The sequence below is a fragment of the Schistocerca americana genome, chromosome X (assembly GCF_021461395.2).
Source record: "Schistocerca americana isolate TAMUIC-IGC-003095 chromosome X, iqSchAmer2.1, whole genome shotgun sequence".
Taxonomy (NCBI): Eukaryota; Metazoa; Arthropoda; class Insecta; order Orthoptera; family Acrididae; genus Schistocerca; species Schistocerca americana.
The window spans coordinates 567,117,467-567,124,641 of record NC_060130.1 but is presented as its reverse complement, the minus strand read 5'-3'; the positions used below and the strand labels follow the sequence as shown (position 1 = coordinate 567,124,641).

At 32.3% G+C, this 7,175-nt stretch overlaps 1 pseudogene; it reads left to right on the top strand.

Annotated features, from left to right (window-relative positions):
* Positions 1-975: 975 nt before the first annotated feature.
* Positions 976-1,793, top strand: LOC124556172 (annotated as a pseudogene).
* The last annotated feature ends 5,382 nt before the right edge of the window (positions 1,794-7,175 follow it).

The following is a 7,175-nucleotide window of genomic DNA, read 5'->3' as shown; positions in this document are numbered from 1 at the left end:
GTTATAAATAAATACTTTAACATGAAGATAAATCAAAAGAATTAAAAAAATCATTTCCATGAGAACGAATTATTGAAACTAAAATAGAAACACCTAAAGCACCTTCACAAACAGAAATTACCAAAAAAATAACAGGAAAAGAATAATCATAATCAAACTCAATAAGAAAAACAATAACTAATATAAATAAAGAAAGAACAATACATTCTAATCTCAAAAGAACCATTAATAAATGCTTATGTTTAGAAGAAAAAACATAAACACCAGCAAAATAAACCAATAAAGAAGTAAAGACAGAGAATATAAACATTAGTTTTAATACTTTAAAAAAAATGCCGGTCTAGTAAACCGGAAATAAGTGCAGCCCCCACTTTTAAAACTTCAGAGGTGGAAAAGCTTCCAACATCGGTCCCCAAAACCGATATTTTAATAAACTAACCCCTGAAATGATCAAAATAATAATTATATCAGAATCAAACGTAATAAATATTATATTTATTAATTTAAGACACCCAATATCAATAATGCTTTTCTAAATCCTACAAACTTTTCTAATTGGACTAATAACAGGAACAATAATGGAAAGATATGGATTATCACTTATTTTATTTTTTACGTTTCTTGGTGGTATATTAGTTCTATTTATTTATATTACGAGAATTGCATCAAACGAAATATTTCAACCTAAATCAATTACGATAATTTTTACCTTAACATTATGAGTATTTACTATATCAACATTAATTATTTTAGATATAACAATATTTATAGACTTTTTCAAGAATACTGAAACTATAAATATTGATAATTGAATCAATTATCAAGAAATAACAATATCTTCAGAAAAATAGTAAAATAGACCAACATTCATTATCACAATAACAATAATAATTTATTTATTTTTAGCACTATTAGCAGTTGTTGAAATCACTATTATTAACCAGGGGCCTATTCGTAAAATAAGGTAATTTACTAATGAATAAACACTTTGGATTAAGACATCCTTTAATTAAAATCATTAAAAACACTTTAGTTGATTTACCCGCACCAACAAATATTTCATTTTGATGAAATTTTTGGTCCCTACTAGGGTTATGTTTGGTAATTCAAATTGTAACTGGACAATTTTTAGCTATACATTATACATCAAATATTGAAATAGCATTTAGTAGTGTAGTTCACATCTGCCAAGTCGTAAATAATGGTTGAATTATTCGAACTTTACATGCAAATCGAGCTTCTATATTTTTTATTTGTATTTATTTACATGTAGGACGAGGAATTTACTACGGATCTTACATATACATTCACACCTGAATAATTGGTACAGTAATTTTATTCTTAGTTACAGCAACTGCATTTACAGAATTCGTTTTACCTTGAGGTCAAATATCATTTTGAGGTGACACAGTAATTACTAGTTTATTATCAGCACTTCCATATTTGGGAACAGATTTAGTTCAGTGAGTGTGGGGAGGGTTTGCTGTTGATAACACAACATTAAATCGATTCATTACATTCTATTTTGTACTACCATTCATTATTGCTGCAATGGCAGCAATTCATTTATTCTTTCTTCACCAAACAGGGTCTAATAACCCCTTAGGCCAAAATGGAGATATTGAAAAAATTCCATTTCACCCATACTTTACTTTCAAGGATTCTATTACATTTGTATTAATAACATCATTATTAATTATATTGTGCTTGATTAATCCTTACCGCCTAGGAGATCCAGATAATTTTGTACCTGCTAACCCATTAGTAACCCCGTTCATATTCAACCAGAATGATATTTTGGATTCTGTTAAACTATGATGTGCTCATGTTTCTGTTACTCCTGATGCCAAAAGAATAGCTGTATTAAGTAATGGAATTTGTATAGGATTAATAGGTTGAATTCCTTACGGGGGTCGTAGTATCCCTATTTCAATATTAGGTGCTAGTCTTCTTCTAAAACATGCTCAGAAAAATGAAACAGAGAATAGTACTTCTGATGCAATAAATAAAATTATTCCTCATCATAATCCAATTGATACAAATCCCGTATGTAGCCCTTGGTATGTCCCTTCTCGTACTACATCTCGTCATCATTGGATTATAGTTAGTAGGCTAATTCCGAATCCGATTATAAATAAGTTAATATTAAGTAGGTGAAATCATTTTGCTAATCCTGATACTAGAACTATTGCTTCAATATCTCCTGTTAATGGTCAAGGTCTATAATCTACTAAATGGAGTGGGTGGTTTGAGTGAGTTGTTAACCTAGGTTTAGTATACTTCTCTAGAATATAAACTTCTTAAAATTGAGAAAACATAAGCTTGAATTATTGCTACTGCTGATTCTAGGATTAATAGAAGTATTTGCCCAATAATTAAAAGTGAAATTAAGTTTATTGCTATAGATGGTCCTGTATTTCCTAGTAATGTTAATAGTAAGTGTCCTGCAATTATATTTGCTGCTAGTCGTACTGCTAGCGTACCTGGTCGAATGACATTTCTAATTGTTTCAATTAATACTATAAATGATATTAATGCAGGCGGTGTTCCTTGAGGAACAAGGTGTGTAAATATGTGATTGGTATGATTAATTCATCCAAATAACATAAATCTTAATCATATAGGTAGAGCGATTGCAAATGTTAATGCTAAATGTCTTGTTCTAGTAAAGATGTAAGGGAATAATCCTATAAAATTATTAAATAGTATTATAATAAAAATTGAGATAAAGATGAATGTTGTTCCATTAAATGATTTTGGTCCTACTAATGTTTTAAATTCATTGTGTAAGTTTAAGTTAAGTCTATTTCAAATAATATTAATCCATGATGGTGTAAGTCAAAACATTGATGGGATTAATAATAATCCTAAGAATGTTCTACTGCAATTTAATGATAAATTGAAGATATTAGTTGATGGATCTAATGTTGAAAATAAGTTTGTTATCATTTTCAATTCAAGTTTTTTATATCAATTGTTCTTTTTTCTGCTCTTTTAATAAGATTTGGTTTAAATGAGAAAAAGTTTATTTGATTAAATAAAATCAATTAGCCGAAAATATAATGAATAAGGAGAACCATATGAGAGGGGATATTTGAGGGATTTGGATTAAATTTCCCCATCAGAAGTAGTCGTTAATTTACTATTTTTTGGTTTAAGAGACCATTACTTACTTTCAGTCATCTGATGTATTTCAAGGTGTACTAATTATTTAGTTATTTTAGATTGACACTCTAATGTTATACATTTTAACTAACTCCTTAGATTATCTTAGATAATCACTTGATAAATAAGTTTACTGAAGTTCTTTCTATTACAATTGGTATGAATCTGTTGTTTGCTCCACAGATTTCTGAGCATTGTCCAAAGAACAGTCCAGGTCAGTTTATTGTAAATGTTCCTTGGTTTAGTCGACCTGGCGTTGCGTCAATTTTAACCCCTAATGCAGGTACTGCTCATGAGTGTAGAACGTCTGATGCTCTTGCTAATACTCGTACTTCCGTATATATTCGTAGAATTGTTCGGTTATCTGCATCTAGAAGTCGAAATCCGTCTTTTTCTAGGTCTTGTTCTGGTGTTATATGAGTGTCAAATTCTACGTCTATAAAGTCTGAATATTCGTATCTTCAGTATCATTGTCGTCCAATGGTTTTAATTGTGATTATTGCATCTACTGAATCATCAAGTAAATATAGTAGTCGTAATGATGGAAGTGCAATAAATATTAGCGTATTTGCTGGTAATGCTGTTCAGATTGTTTCAATTAAATGTCCGTGAAGTATGTTTCGGTTTGTATAGGCAATAAATAGTATATAACTTAGGGCATAACCTACAATTACTGTGATTAATAATAATACGACCATAGTATGATCATGGAAGATTGATAGTTGCTCCATTAATGGTGAAGCACCATCTTGAAGGGATAAATTTGATCATGTTGCCATAATGAATTTTTCTAATAAAAGGTCAAACCTTTATTTGTAGAGCTTAAATCTACTGCACTAATCTGCCACATTAGAATCTAGAAATTAGTGGTAGTTCTGAGAAACTATGTTCTACAGGCAGGCTATTTTGTAGTCATTCTGTTGATCTTCTTATGTTAGCTCTAAATATGATTGATCGCTGTGTAACCACTCTTTCTCATATAATTACAATGAATATAATGATTCCTACAATAGAAATTGTAGATCCAATTCTTGACACTACATTTCATGATGTATATGCATCTGGATAGTCTGAATATCGTCGTGGTATTCCTGCTAGCCCTAAGAAGTGTTGAGGGAGAATGTTAAGTTTACTCCAATAAATATAATTGTAAATTGGGTTTTTAATCATGTATTATTTATAGTTAATCATGTAAATAGTGGGTATCATTGAATAACACCTCCTATAATTGCAAATAGTGCTCCTATAGATAATACATAATGGAAGTGGGCTACTACATAGTATGTATCATGTAATACAATAACAAGTGATGAATTTGCTAATACTAATCCCGTTAGTCCACCAATTGTGAATAGAAAAATAAATCCTAAAGCTCATAATAATGGTGGATTGAATTTGAATTAAACTCCATATAGTATGTAAGTAGGCTGTTTATGTTTTCTTATTGGTAACGCCACGTAGGGCTCTATACGAAAAATCGCTGGCTGTGCTGTGTGCAGTCTGTGGGTAGTTTGCATTGTTGTCTGCCATTGTAGTGTTGGGCAGCACCAGCTGGATGTGAACAGCGCGTAGCGTTGCGCAGTTTGAGGTGAGCCGACAGAGTGGTGGATGTGGGGACAGAGATGGCGGAGTTTTGAAGATTGTCATGAACTGCTATATATATTATAACTATTATGGTAAATACATTGTTTGTTCTCTATCAAAATCTTTCATTTGCTAACTATGCCTATCAGTAGTCAGTGCCCTCAGTAGTTTGAATCTTTTATTTAGCTGGCAGTAGTGGCACTCGCTGTGTTGCTGTAGCTAGAGTAATGAAGATTTTTGTGAGGTAAGTGATTTGTAAAAGGTATTGGTTAACGTTAGTCAGGGCCATTCTTTTGTAGGGATTTTTTAAAGTCAGCTTGCGTTGCGCTAAAAATATTGCGTGTCAGTTTAAGGACAGTCGTGCATAATTGTTCTAAGGGGACGTTTCATATAATGAGACAGCCTTTCTCGTGTCACAACAATACGGTACTGTAAGTACTTTCTTCATCACGCCAATAAACATAATATCTACGATATCTATACGCAAAGCATTTCACTTTGGTTTATCATGAGGTAAGTACATTGACTTCTGCAGAACTTAGCCTTCAGAGGACGATAACTACGACACTTCCACAGAGATTATGTTGCAACAAGACGCACAGTTTAGCGCTACAGTACATGTATTTGAGTGATTAATTTTATACTTAAAACATTTATTTTTAAACATTTTTGAATTACAAAGACAGTTTTCCATGATACATTTCATTCCATTGCTGTAATCTGTAAGACCTGAGGGTATAATTACATTAATCCTCAGGGGGGTACACGCCTACTTTGTGTACCATATGTTTGGCAAGCACAAGGAGCCCTAGCTAATATGGTATTTGCTTATACAACTTCTCACATCGGTACCAGATTTCTCTAACACACAAATTACACAGCTATCTGATCATTTAACTGAGAGATAAACATTTTTTTACTACATCAGTGACAGATGTTTACGTAATTACACAGTTGGATAACCTCACACTGATGAAATTGTATTTTGTCTGTACTTTTTGAACTGTTCACATTTTTTCGGATCCATTGTGATATTATGAGAGCTTTGAATGATCTATTTGGTGTGGGATCACGATTTTTAAAGTACGTTTGAGGCAGATGACACTTTTGACATGAGCAGAGAATTTTTCAGGTTTTGACATTATTGCAGAAAGCTACGATGTTTTTGAGATTTGACTGAGGTGTTATGATGTTATTTTTACGACGACGATGTGTATTATGCTGTTGCAGTATGTTTATGATCAATAAGCCGATGCTATATGAGGAATTTGATTATGCTATGTATTTATTAAGATGAAATATTGAAAAAGTATCGACGAATATGTATATGTGTAATAAGGTAAGGAGTAATGAATAGTGGTTAGGGACTCTGACTTGTGAAAAAGGATGTTGGAAACCAAGAATCGTACTTTAAGAGTTATGAAATGTGTGTAAATGCGTGAATGTATCACAATGCCGGCGAAAATTTTTTGGACACCGTTATATTCATAAGATTTTGTATCTACACATTTGCAACGCAAATTCTCGGCCTCTGAAATTTTTATATGAGACTGTCACTGTAGCGGAAACTGGTGTCGTAAATATTTCGGTAAGAAAGTTAAGTGACCACCTGCACGTAATGCGTCGTAGGCACCCAGCTGGGCGACAGTCACCTGAAAAAAAAAGCCATTAGCATGTGCCTTTCAGAGGAACAGGTGGAGAAAAAAAAAGGGAGGCTATTATCCTCGCTATTGACATTCCTTTGTAGAAAGCATCGCAAATACGACACGCTCATAACTTGGAAACATTCTTACATCTGCACACCTGATTAGGACAAGTGTCTATCTACGAGAATTGAGAGAATTTTTACTGCCTTATTAAATGCCATATGCCTAATGAATGGTGTTTCATGCCGTCCTTTGTACATATTTGCTCATTTTCTTTAATATCTAGTTTCTAGCTGCGCTGCAGCATTGGTTAAAATACAATTTAATATATGTACTAATATAGTTATTTTATGCCTACAGATCCAGTCAATAAGAAATTTATGATCTACTTCCAAGAAAACGAGGGCTCATAAATAGACATTTCCCTTCACAGGAATTGCATAAATAATTTGTTTATGATTTGGTAACTTATCTGCTAGTGTAACTTCTCATGATGCATCAACCTAGTATTAAGAGGTGACATAGTATTAGACATGACCATTTTTAGCGTACAATTTTTTCTGCTTGAGCTTTGTCATGCTTAGGTATAAGTTATTTCATTTTCTGTTGTTGGTTGCCAGGCATAGTGCTACTGAATTTCAATTTGTGTTACTCTGCTAAGCCAGATTTATTTTTCTTGTTTGCTGCGCATTGCCTCATATTAGTTGTAATGTTGAATTGCTTGGTAATTTAGATTTACTGTAGCTTGCTTTACAAATTTCCATTTTTTTTTCATTGCTG